The sequence below is a fragment of the Sitophilus oryzae genome, unplaced genomic scaffold, assembly GCF_002938485.1.
Source record: "Sitophilus oryzae breed Bouriz unplaced genomic scaffold, Soryzae_2.0 scaffold_550_pilon_pilon, whole genome shotgun sequence".
NCBI lineage: Eukaryota > Metazoa > Arthropoda > Insecta > Coleoptera > Curculionidae > Sitophilus > Sitophilus oryzae.
In genome coordinates, this window is record NW_022147141.1 from 66,621 (window position 1) to 80,683 (window position 14,063).

Consider the following 14,063-nt stretch of genomic DNA (forward strand, 5'->3'; position numbering starts at 1 on the left):
TTCAAATTTAAAAGGTATAGTGGTATCTATAGTTTAGTATAATAGAAAAATTATGAGATATGAAAGTAGTTTCCAAAAATGTAATAATATACTGGGTGATCCATGTATAATAACAAAGATGCTACCACCTTCCTGATATTTTTTTAGATATATGGAGCAGGTTAGGTTTGGTTCCGATTCCCCATAAACGTTTGAATCAAGCCGCGAATCACCCCTATGCAGGGCGTCCCAGAAATAAGTGCAAGTATTTTAGGGGTAACTAGATCTGGTCAAAGAAACATTTTTCTCTTTACCCTTTTTCAAATAAGTCCAAAATAACCGAGTTATTCTACTTTGAAAATTTCCAAAAAAAAATATTTTTTGCTAAAATTTTGAGAACCACTGGATCTTTTCTGGATTTTCTTTCATGTACATTTAAGCTACTACCTATGTTGCCATATTATCAAGAAATTATGTTTTTTAACCTAAAACTAAAAAAATTTCCATCATAGGCGTGTTTCTGAGGCCGAAATATACTACCAGTTAAAATACTTGCACTTATTTCTGGGACACCCCGTATATTCCACTTGTAGATTTTTCTGTTTGCTCGGTAATTACTTTTTAGCACGCACTCAAAATAATAGTTCTTTTTGGTCATACAGTATATTTGGCCAAGCAAGCCGCTGTTTATTATGTTGTTACACAATATTTTTGTAGCATAAATTATCATTAGAACGTTCAAAATCATCTCTATTTAAAATAATATAGGAAATAACATAAAAACTTACTGACGCTAACATAGGCTATATATTACTCACAATCCTCTTGGGCTCTTGTTAATAAAGAAACTATTTTCAGTGAACGAGACACAAATTTGATAACCCAGATAAACAATCATATCTTAGGTATTTGACATTATTGTCGTTGAAGCCCCTTTTTCATTATTCTGTGATTACTAGGAGATTAGGAGAAGAACCAACAGTGGTGTTGAGTGAAATCCTATTATAGTTAAATAAGCATTGTAAAAATATCCAATTTTTAATACTCGGTTAACAATTTCTAATTAATTTTTATTGAACTATAATAAAGTTGAACACTGTTGATTTATTGAACGAAAATTTGATTTCGTTCAATAATGATTTTGACTGGGTTTTCCTTAAATAACTTTTATAAAAATTTAAAATATCTTGTTAAATATTGGTTTTGTACTTGTTATCTTTTATCTTCAACAAAACAAGTTATTTTCCAAACAAATGTTATTTGTAAAACAGAGTAAAATGTATTTTGAATGTGATAAAAACTTTGATAACTTAGATGGAAATGGTGTGTATTCATTGTTGCATTAGATAATTTGCTTAAAGCAATAACTACCCATTAGTACATTATGTTAGAATTAGTGGGAATATTGTAAATCTGAATTAATTATTGAACTATACCTATGTACCTAAAAATAATATGATAAAAGTGTTATGACCAAATACTTTATATTAAATAACAAAAATAACAAATACTTTATATTAAATAACAAATTAGTGATATATATTCACATCAATTATCATACATTCAATTCTGCATAAAATAAACTATCTGTGAGCATATTTTAGTTGCGATCTGAGAGATTTCGGTTTTTGACAAAATCGACAGATGGGCGCCGCGGAATTTTTTCGAAAAATTTTGGAAAATCGATTTTGCTTATTTGGTAATATGTTGTAGCGTTGAATGAGATTCACACCTTTTGTTCCAGAGATATTTGGTGTTAAATGTTTCGAAAAACAGAAAAAAATATTTCTTTTGTAGATTTTCTCAAATAACTCGAAATCTGTTAGAGATATCGGAAAACGGTTTTCAGCATTCAATTCTACATAAAATGAACTATCAGTGGGTATATTTTAGTTGCGATCTAAAAGATTTCGGTTTTTGACAAAATCGACAAGGGGGTACGGAGGAATGTTTTCGAAAAATGTTGGAAAATCGATTTTGCTTATTTCGTAATATGTTGCAGCGCTGAATGCGCACTTTACAAAAACGGTATCGTTTTTGAGATTCACACCTTTGGTTCCAGAGATATTTGGTGTTAAATGTTTCGAAAAACAGAAAAAAATATTTCTTTTGTAGATTTTCTCAAATAACTCGAAATCTGTTAGAGATATCGGAAAACGGTTTTCAGCACTCATTTCTACATAAAATGAACTATCAGTGGGTATATTTTAGTTGCGATCTAAAAGATTTCGGTTTTTGACAAAATCGACAAGGGGGTACGGAGGAATGTTTTCGAAAAATGTTGGAAAATCGATTTTGCTTATTTCGTAATATGTTGTAGCGCTGAATGCGCACTTTACAAAAACGGTATCGTTTTTGAGATTCACACCTTTTGTTCCAGAGAGGGTTTGGTGTTAAATGTTTTGGAAAACAGAAAAAATATTTCTTTTGTAGATTTTTTCTCAAATAACTCGAAATCTGTTAGAGATATCGGAAAACGGTTTTCGCTTAGCATTCATTTCTCATAAAATGAACTATCAGTGGGTATATTTTTAGTTGCGATCTAAAAAGATTTCGGGTTTTGACAAAATCGACAAAGGGGGGGTACGGAGGAATGTTTTCGAAAAAAATGTTGTTGGAAAAATCGATTTTGCTTATTTCGTAATATGTTGTAGCGCTGAATGCGCACTTTACAAAAAACGGTATCGTTTTTGAGATTCACACCTTTTTGTTCCAGAGATATTTGGTGTTAAATGTTTCGAAAAAACCAGAAAAAATATTTCTTTTTTGTAGATTTTCTCAAATAACTCGGAAATCTGTTAGAGATATCGGAAAACGGTTTTCAGCACTCATTTCTAAGCGATAAAATGAAATATCAGTGGGTATATTTTTAGTTGCGATCTAAAAGATTTCGGTTTTGACAAAATCGACAAGGGGGTACGAGGAATGTTTTCGAAAAATGTTGGAAAATCGATTTTTGCTTATTTCGTAATATGTTGTAGCGCTGAATGCGCACTTTACAAAAAACGGTATCGTTTTGAGATTCACACCTTTGTTCCAGAGATATTTGGTGTTAAATGTTTCGAAAAAACAGAAAAATATTTCTTTTGTAGATTTTCTCAACAACTCGAAATCTGTTAGAGATATCGGAAAACGGTTTTCAGCAGTCATTTCTACATAAATGGAACTATCAGTGGGTATATTTTAGTTGCGATCTAAGATTTCGGTTTTGACAAATCGACAAGGGGTTCGGAGGAATGTTTCGAAAAATTTTGGAAAATTAATTTTGCTTATTTCGTAATATGTTGTAGCGCTGAATGCGTACTTTACAAAACCGTATCGTTTTTGAGATTCACACCTTTGTTCCAGGGATATTTGGTGTCAAACGTTTTGGAAAACAGAAAAAAATATTTCTTTTGTAGATTTTCTCCAACTAACTCGAAATCTGTTAGAGATATCGGAAAAACGGTTTTCAGCACTCATTTCTTACATAAATGAACTATCAGTGGGTATATTTTCTTAGTTGTGATCTAAAAGATTTCGGTTTTTGACAAAATCGACAAGGGGGTACGGAGGAATGTTTTCGAAAATGTTGGAAAATCGATTTTGTTTATTTCGTAATATGTTGTAGCGCTGAATGCGCACTTTACAAAAACGGTATCGTTTTTGAGATTCACACCTTTTGTTCCAGAGATATTTGGTGTTAAATGTTTCGAAAAACAGAAAAAAATATTTCTTTTGTAGATTTTCTCAAATAACTCGAAATCTGTTAGAGATATCGGAAAACGGTTTTCAGCAGTCATTTCTACATAAAATGAACTATCAGTGGGTATATTTTAGTTGCGATCTAAGAGATTTCGGTTTTTGACAAAATCGACAAGGGGGTTCGGAGGAATGTTTTCGAAAAATTTTGGAAAATCGATTTTGCTTATTTCGTAATATGTTGTAGCGCTGAATGCGTACTTTACAAAACGGTATCGTTTTTGAGATTCACACCTTTTGTTCCAGAGATATTTGGTGTTAAATGTTTCGAAAAACAGAAAAAAATATTTCTTTTGTAGATTTTCTCAAATAACTCGAAGGAAATTGTTAGAGATATCGAAAAACGGTTTTCAGCAGTCATTTCTACATAAAAATGAACTATCAGTGGGTATATTTTAGTTGCGATCTAAGAGATTTCGGTTTTTGACAAAATCGACAAGGGGGTTCGGAGGAATGTTTTCGAAAAATTTTGGAAAATTGATTTTGCTTATTTCGTAATATGTTGTAGCGCTGAATGTGTACTTTACAAAAAACGGTATCGTTTTTTGAGATTCACACCTTTGTTCCAGATATATTTGGTGTTAAAATGTTTCGAAAAACAGAAAAACTATTTCTTTTGTAGATTTTCTCAAATAACTCGAAATCTGCTAGAGATATCGGAAAACGGGTTTCAGCATTCATTTCTACATAAAATGAACTATCAGTGGGTATATTTTAGTTGCGATCTGAGAGATTTCGGTTTTTGACAAAATCGACAGAGGGGTACCGAGGAATGTTTTCGAAAAATTTTGGAAAATCGATTTTGCTTATTTCGTAGAAATCAATTTTTCGAGATCAATTTTAAATCTCAGTTTGTGTAATGTAAATTGTAAAAGAACCGTTTAATAATATATTCTCTCTTTTTATAAGTTATAAATCACAAAAAATAAGAATACCATACCAACTAAATGAAATTAGTTAAGAAAGATAAGTAATTGCCTATACCTAAGTAATTTTTCGAAAAAACATATTATAGCTTATATCGCTGAAAAGCTTAAAAATTGCGCTTTAAGAAGTCATGGCCAACTATGGCTTCCATTTAAAAAAACATGTATTTGTCCTATATAAAAAATGACGGACTTTAGAAAATGTTCAAAATATCCGCAAATTAAGTTTTGGAGTACATAAAACGGTACCTTTTAAAACTGAATTACAGAAACGACCGGTCGACCTAATTAAACTTCTCCCTGTACCGACCCCCTTCGAGGCCTCTTTGTATTGAAAACCATTGCCTCCATGTATTAGAAAACTCTTCTTAAAACGCAAGTAACGATTTCACACCGGTCAACGTATCCTCGAAAATGTATGGCCAAGAAAAGTTGAACCAATAATCCTCCTCGCTTTTCTTTCATTTGAAAAATTCACATATTTACAATTTTTGTTTATTTTATGGGACTACTGTTTGGAATTGACAGTTACACATTTCACGGCTAGATTGATCATATGTTTCCATGGGTTACTAAGTCAAATTGTTTAAAAATGATAAGAATTGGCTATAACTAAAAAAACACACTGAAAACCTTAAAAATGGCATCTTTTTATGAAGTCATGGCCAGTATGGTTTCCATTTAAAAAAGCATGTTATGTTTTGTGTCATATGTCAAATATGACAGGTTTAGTAGTGTAAATCATCGGAGAACACAAACTCATTAGGGATGTGATAATTTACAACTTTTATCTGAAAACTTTTTTGTCTAAATGGAATTAGAGACAAATTTTAAAATAGCCAAAATTTGCTTTTTTTCGAAATATCTAATAAGTCATGAACTTTTTCAAAAATCTGAAAGGCGCATATTTATGATCACACAAAACTGCAATTCTTTCCCATTTAACCGACTCTCTATCTCCAGCAGTTTCCTGAGATGCCCATAGAGAACATCGTAGGAATCTCACCCTGTATTATCTATATTTATCTCGAGATTTATCTATATATTCTTTATACATCTATATTATGCCACAAATTATAATTAGTAGTGTGAGTATGTTAGATTATAGGAAAACAAACTTTCTGTATTTTTTACAGAGTTTAAAGGGTATAAAGATATAATAAAAATATAGTTACAGTTAGTAAGTTACCTTTGGTGACACAGCACTGGTTTTAATACTGGTTAATAAATACAGTTTTAATCATTATCATGGTTTGCAAAAACGCACCTCTAGTGCTAAAAGTAGAGTGCTTTGATGTAATCTGGACCATCTAGACATAATAATTTTAAAATGTGCATCTTAACCTTCCAGAAAACTTTCCTATCTATTTTTTGAAAGTGAAACTTCTTTACGCGCGATGAGAGTAAGAATTCAATGCGACAAGGTGAAACGTCACGGTCTTGACAGACGAGCTAACGAGAAAAAAAGTGGTAAGTCAATATGAGGAAGTTGAGATGGGTCTTTGAAGCGTCGTGTTGTAACTTTGGCCCTATGTGAGCTTGGGGACTGAAACTCGGTAAGTAGACGGGGCTCGAAGAGCTTCATTTCTTCATGGTATTTTGACGACGTTTCGTGCACTACGAAGTCTCATCATGAATGAATAAAATCATAAATTAAATTTGGTTTGTCGATAGATACTGAATCCAGGCCAACCTGACCGTGTAAGAAACGTGTTACTGTGACAGTTAGGTTAGGTTAGGTTAGGTTACGTTTCTTACGTTAAAAGTTGATGTCGTCCGATTTCGACCAAATTTGGTGAGTGGACTATGTGAGCGACGATGTACAAGGACTCACCCTGCAAATTTGGATACGACGCTTCGTTTACATCTTCATCAGGAATGTGGATCGATTTTGGTATAATTGGGGACGAGCTACAGGATGTCGCCCTCAACGTTTCGAACCGATGCCTCTAAATGGTCGAAATAATCAGGATTTTTCTTAATTATAGGTCGATTGGAACCAAACTCGGCACGTGGATAGAGAAGGGTACCCGAATGGAGTCGTGATGTTACGGCTAAAATGAATACTTGGCTAATTTTCAAACTAGCCAGATATTTTGTAAACAAACAACACAACCACCTAACCAACAAAATAACAGCGCTTTTTGCAAAATAGCTAGTTAGTTTGAAAACTAGCCAAGTATCCATTTTGGCCGTAGCAGTGAAACGGACTTGCAGACGGATAGAGAGGCAGACGGACAGACGGAAAGACGGAAGTAAGAAGAAGTTTCACACAAATATGCGCACATAGTTCGCGTACAATTTTTTTATAGTTTTTTATATTTTATAATAATTGCTGACTAACCCTGAACAAATGATGTATCTTATTATAATACGGATATTATTTAAAAAAAAATAAAAAGAGCTTTTTTAAGAATAATGTTAATTGAAATCAACTAATTAATTTAAAAAAGGTCATATATTTTTTTAAATATTTTTCATTTTAATTAAAGTGGATAATTAATAAATTAAACGATCACTGCCATTAAATAAATAATAATTGTTTGTTACACATCAATGGCTGAAATCTTTCCTAAGGTTGTTGCACTAGCGATAAATAAGTTAATAATTATTTATTTGCTTCTCTTGGTGCAGTAGGTATAATTAATTTTATGTTTAATAATTTTTAACGTTATTCTATTTTTTATTTATTATTTTCGTTTAGCGTTGTTAATGTCTACTTTTACTAATTAATATTTTTTTTTAAATACGTCAAATTAAAAGCGAAATTTGCAAGTAATAATTCAGAGATTATATTAAATATATTAGATATACTAAGATTATGAATTAAAATTCTAGTGAATATAATTTGAAAAAGGTTAACACTTTAACACGTTAACACAATCTCTTATTATGGCCTTAACTTGCTAATTTCTAACTCGATAATTAATAATTACTAAATTGATTTGCTAAAGCTTAAATATTAAGGCTGCAATGGATGACCAAACACTGAATGATAGAGAGACACCCAAATATTTTGCAATGCTAATCTAACATTTAGCAAAATTGTATAAATTATCTTAGTAGTTCGTTTTGGTTTATAGTTATTATTTATTCTGTTTGGTTGAATAATAAGATATTGCAAATAGCCAGTTTACTACACAGCTGATGAATTTGTAGTACTATTCATCATATAGTTTAATTTGTAAATTCTGCGTACCTCCGGTTATTATTTAATCTATTTAGTTAAGAGTATTTTCTATTATTATTTTTAGTTGTGATCTGAGAGATTTCGGTTTTTGACGAAATCTACAAGTTGGTGCCCAGGAATTTTCGAAAAATTTTGGAAAATCGATTTTACTTATTTCGTAATATGTTGTAGTGCTGAATGTGTACTTTAAAAAAACTGTATCGTTTTTGAGATTCACACCTTTTGTTCCAGAGATATTTGGGGTTAAATGTTTCGAAAAACGGAAAAAAATATTTCTTTTGTAGATTTCCTCAAATAACTCGAAATCTGTTAGAGATATCGGAAATCGGTTTTCGGCAGTCAATTCTACATAAAATGAACTATCTGTGAGCATATTTTAGTTGCGATCTGAGAGATTTCGTTTTTTGGCAAAATCGACAGGGGGATGCCGAGGAATTTTTTCGAAAAAGTTTGAAAAATTGATTTTGCTTATTTCGTAGCATGTTGTAGCGCTGAATGTATACTTTACAAAAACCGTATCGTTTTTGAGATTCACACCTTTTGTTCCGGAGATATTTGATGTTAAATGTTTCGAAAAACAGAAAAAAATATTTCTTTTGTAGATTTTCTCAAATAACCCGAAATCTGTTAGAGATATCGGAAATCGGTTTTCTGCAGGCAATTCTGCATAAAATCAACTATCTCTGAGCATATTTTAGTTGCGATCTGAGAGATTTCGGTTTTTGACGAAATCTACAGGTTGGTGCCGAGGAATTTTTTCGAAAAAATTTGAAAAATTGATTTTGCTTATTTCGTAGTATGTTGTAGCGCTGAATGTATACTTTACAAAAACCGTATCGTCTTTGAGATTCACACCTTTTGTTCCGGAGATATTTGATGTTAAATGTTTCGAAAAACAGAAAAAAAAAATTCTTTTGTAGATTTTGTCAAATAATTCTAAATCTGTTAGAGATATCGGAAATCGGTTTTCGGCAGGCAATTCTACATAAAATCAACTATCTGTGAGCATATTTTAGTTGCGATCTGAGAGAATTTTTTTTTGTTTTATTTATTTATTTATTTTTTTTTGTGAGATATTTGGTGTTAAATGTTTCAAAAAACAGCAAAAAATATTTCTTTTATAGATTTTCTCAAATAACTCGAAATCTGTTAGAGATATCGGAAATCGGTTTTCGGCAGACAATTCTACATAAAATGAACTATCTGTGAGCATATTTTAGTTGCGATCTGAGAGATTTCGGTTTTTGACGAAATCTACAAGTTGGTGCCGAGGAATTTTTTCGAAAAATTTTGGAAAATCGATTTTACTTATTTCGTAATATGTTGTAGCGCTGAATGTATACTTTACAAAAACCGTATCGTCTTTGAGATTCACACCTTTTGTTCCGGAGATATTTGATGTTAAATGTTTCGAAAAACAGAAAAAAAAAATTCTTTTGTAGATTTTCTCAAATAACTCGAAATCTGTTAGAGATATCGGAAATCGGTTTTCGGCAGTCAATTCTACATAAAATGAACTATCTGTGATCATATTTTAGTTGCGATCTGAGGGATTTCGGTTTTTGGCAAAATGGACAGGGGGGTGCCGAGGAATTTTTTCGAAAAATTTTGAAAAATTGATTTTGCTTATTTCGTACTATGTTGTAGCGCTGAATGTATCCTTACAAAAACCGTATCGTTTTTGAGATTCACACCTTTTGTTCCAGAGATATTTGGTGTTAAATGTTTCGAAAAACAGCAAAAAATTTCTTTTATAGATTTTCTCAAATAACTCGAAATCTGTTGTAAATATCGGAAATCGGTTTTCGGCAGTCAATTCTACATAAAATGAACTATCTGTGAGCATATTTTAGTTGCGATCTGAGAGATTTCGGTTTTTGGCAAAATCGACAGGGGGGTGCCGAGGAATTTTTTCGAAAAAATTTGAAAAATTGATTTTGCTTATTTCGTAGTATGTTGTAGCGCTGAATGTATACTTTACAAAAACCGTATCGTCTTTGAGATTCACACCGTTTGTTCCGGAGATATTTGATGTTAAATGTTTCGAAAAACAGAAAAAAATATTTCTTTTATAGATTTTCTCAAATAACTCGAAATCTGTTAGAGATATCGGAAAACGGTTTTCGGTAGTCAATTCTGCATAAAATTTTTTTTTCTGCATATTTTAGTTGCAATCTGAGAGATTTCGTTTTTTGGCAAAATCGACAGGGGTGCCGAGAATTTTTCGAAAAATTTGAAAATTGATTTTGCTTATTTCGTAGTATGTTGTAGCGCCGAATGTATACTTTAGAAAAACCGTATCGTCTTTGAGATTCACGCCTTTTGTTCCGGAGATATTTGATGTTAAATGTTTCTGAAAAACAGAAAAAAATTTCTTTTGTAGATTTTCTCAAATAACTCGAAATCTGTTAGAGATATCGGAAATCGGTTTTCGGCAGTCAATTCTACATAAAATGAACTATCTGTGAGCATATTTTAGTTGCGATCTAAGGGATTTCGGTTTTGGCAAAATCGACAGGGGAGTGCCGAGGAATTTTTCGAAAAAATTTTGAAAAATTGATTTTGCTTATTTCGTAGTATGTTGTAGCGCTGAATGTGTAATATTTACAAAAACGGTATCGTTTTGAAATTCACTGCTTTGTTCTAGAGATATTTGGTGTTAAATGTTTCGAAAAACAGAAAAAAATATTTCTTTGCAGATTTTTCTCAAATAACTCGGAAATCTGTTACAGATATCGGAAACCGGTTTTCGGCAGTTACTTTCGCAGAAAATGGACTATCTCAACGAGCATATTTTAGTTTGCGATTTGAGAGATTTCGGTTTATGACAGAAATCTACAGGTTGGTTCCGAGGAATTTTTTTCGAAAAATTTTGGAAAATCGATTTTACTTATTTCGTAATATGTTGTAGCGCTGAATGTGTACTTTACAAAACGGTATCGTTTTTTGAGATTCAACCTTTTGTTCCAGAGATATTTGGTGTTAAATGTTTCAAAAACAGCAAAAATATTTCTTTTTATAGATTTCCTCAAATAACTCGAAATATGTTAGAGATATCGGAAAACGGTTTTCGGCAGTCAATTCTACATAAATGAACTATCTGTGAGCATATTTTAGTTGCGATCTGAGAGATTTCGTTTTTGGCAAAATCGACAGGGATGCCGGAGGAATTTTTTCGAAAAAATTCTGCAAAAAATGAAATATCTGTGAGCATATTTTAGTTGCGATCTGAGAAAATTTTTTTTATTTATTTATTTTTTTTTTTGTGAGATATTTGGTGTTAAATGTTTTCCAAAAACAGCAAAAATATTTCTTTTATAGATTTTCTCAAATAACTCGAAATCTGTTGTAAATATCGGAAATCGGTTTTCGGCAGTCCATTCTGCATAGAAATGAACTATCTGTGAGCATATTTTGGTGCGATCTCAGAGATTTCGGTTTTTGACGAAATCGAGAGGTTGGTGCCGAGGAATTTCTTCGAAAAAGTTTGAAAAATTGATTTTGCTTATTTCGTAGCATGTTGTAGCGCTGAATGAATACTTTACAATAACCGTATCGTTTTTGAGATTCACACCTTTTGTTCCAGAGATAGGTGTTAAATGTTTCGAAAAACAGCAAAAAATTTCTTTTATAGATTTTCTCAAATAACTCGAAATCTGTTGTAAATATCGGAAATCGGTTTTCGGCAGTCCATTCTGCATGAAATGAACTATTTGTGAGCATATTTTAGTTGCGATCTCAGAGATTTCGGTTTTTGACGAAATCGAAGGTTGGGTGCCGAGGAATTTTTCGAAAAAAGTTTGAAAATTGATTTTGCTTTTGATTTCGTAGTATGTTGTAGCGCTGAATGTATACTTTACAAAACCGTATCGTTTTTGAGATTCACACCTTTGTTCCGGAGATATTTGATGTTAAATGTTTCGAAATACAGAAAAAAAATATTTCTTTGTAGATTTTCTCAAATAACTCGAAATCTGTTCGAGATATCGGAAATCGGTTTCGGCGAACAATTCTACATAAAATGAACTATCTGTGAGCATATTTTAGTTGCGATCTGAGAGATTTCGGTTTTGACGAAATCTACAAGTTAGTGCGAGGATTTTTTCGAAAAATTTTGGAAAATCGATTTTATTTATTTCGTAATATGTTTGTAGCGCTGAATGTATACTTTTACAAAAACCGTATCGTCTTTGAGATTCACACCTTTTTGTTCCGGAGATATTTGATGTTAAATGTTTCGAAAACAGAAAAAAAAAATTCTTTTGTAGATTTTCTCAAATAACTCGAAATCTGTTAGAGATATCGGAAATCGGTTTTCGGCAGTCAATTCTACATAAAATGAACTATCTGTGATCATATTTTAGTTGCGATCTGAGGGATTTCGGTTTTTGGCAAAATTTTGGCAAAATGGTGCCGAGGAATTTTTTCGAAAAATTTTGAAAAATTGATTTTGCTTATTTCGTACTATGTTGTAGCGCTGAATGTATCCTTACAAAAACCGTATCGTTTTTGAGATTCACACCTTTTGTTCCGGAGATATTTGATGTTAAATGTTTCGAAAAACAGAAAAAAATATTTCTTTTATAGATTTTCTCAAATTTCTCGAAATCTGTTATAGATATCGGAAATCGGTTTTTGGCAGTCAATTCTACATAAAATGAACTATCTGTGAGCATATTTTCAGTTGCGATCTGAGAGATTTCGGTTTTGGCAAAATCGACAGGGGAATGCCGAGGAATTTTTTCGAAAAAAGTTTGAAAAATTGATTTTGGCTTATTTCGTAGTATGTTGTAGCGCTGAATGTATACTTTTACAAAACCGTATCGTCTTTGAGATTCACACCTTTTGTTCCGGAGATATTTGATGTTAAATGTTTCGAAAAACAGAAAAAAATTCTTTGTAGATTTTCTCAAATAATTCTGAAATCTGTTAGAGATATCGGAAATCGGTTTTCGGCAGGCATTCACATAAAATCAACTATCTGTGAGCATATTTTTTAGTTGGTGATCTGAGAGATTTCGTTTTGCCAAAATCGACAGGGGGGGATGCTGAGGAATTTTTTCGAAAAAATTTTGAAAAATCGATTTTACTTATTTCGTAATATGTTTTAGCGCTGAATGTATCACTTTACAAAAACCGTATCGTTTTGAGATTCACACCTTTGTTCCAGAGATATTTGGTGTTAAATGTTTCGAAAAAACAGCAAAAATTCCTTTTATAGATTTTCTCAAATAACTCGGAAATCTGTTGTAAATATCAAATCGGTTTTCGGCAGTCAATTCTACATAAAATGAACTATCTGTGAGCATATTTTAGTTGCGATCTGAGAGATTTCGGTTTTGGCAAAATCGACAGAAGGGGTGCCGAGGAATTTTTTTCGAAAAAATTGAAAAATTGATTTTGCTTATTTCGTAGTATGTTGTAGCGCTGAATGTATACTTTACAAAAAACCGTATCGTCTTTGAGATTCACACCGTTTGTTCCGGAGATATTTGATGTTAAATGTTTCGGAAAAACAGAAAAAATATTTCTTTATAGATTTTCTCAAATAACTCGAAATCTGTTAGAGATATCGGAAAACGGTTTTCGGTAGTGAATTCTGCATAAAATGAACTATCTGTGAGCATATTAGTTGCGATCTGAGAGATTTCGGTTTTGGCAAAATCGACAGGGGTGCCGAGGAATTTTTTCGAAAAAATTTGAAAAATTGATTTTGCTTATTTCGTAAGTATGTTGTAGCGCTGAATGTATACTTTGCTAAAAAACCGTATCGTCTTTTGAGATTCACGCCTGTTGTTCCGGAGATATTTGATGTTAAATGTTTCCGAAAAACAGAAAAAAAATTCTTTGTAGATTTTCTCAAATAACTCGAAATCTGTTAGAGATATCGGAAATCGGTTTTGGCAGTCAATTCTATAAAATGAAAATATCTGTGAGCATATTTTAGTTGCGATCTAAAGGGATTTCGGTTTTTGGCAAAATCGACAGGGGAGTGCCGAGGAATTTTTGCGAAAAAATTTTGAAAAATTGATTTTGCTTATTTCGTGGTATGTTGTAGCGCTGAATGTGTTGTAATTTTACAAAAACGGTATCGTTTTGAAATTCACACCTTTTTGTTCTAGAGATATTTGGTGTTAAATGTTTCGAAAAACAGAAAAAAAATATTTCTTTGCAGATTTTCTCAAATAACTCGAAATCTGTTACAGATATCGGAAAACGGTTTCGGC

General features: G+C 31.8%; 1 protein-coding gene across 1 annotated transcript in view; it reads right to left on the reverse strand.

The window, feature by feature from the left end:
* The window catches only part of LOC115886998 (zinc/cadmium resistance protein-like), a 44,895-nt gene extending 44,036 nt beyond the window's left edge, over positions 1–859 (reverse strand). The window contains exon 1 of the mRNA XM_030906327.1: positions 768–859. The gene's annotated coding sequence lies outside the window, so the exon portion shown is untranslated. The remainder of the gene's footprint in view (positions 1–767) is intronic.
* Between the last annotated feature and the right edge of the window lie 13,204 nt (positions 860–14,063).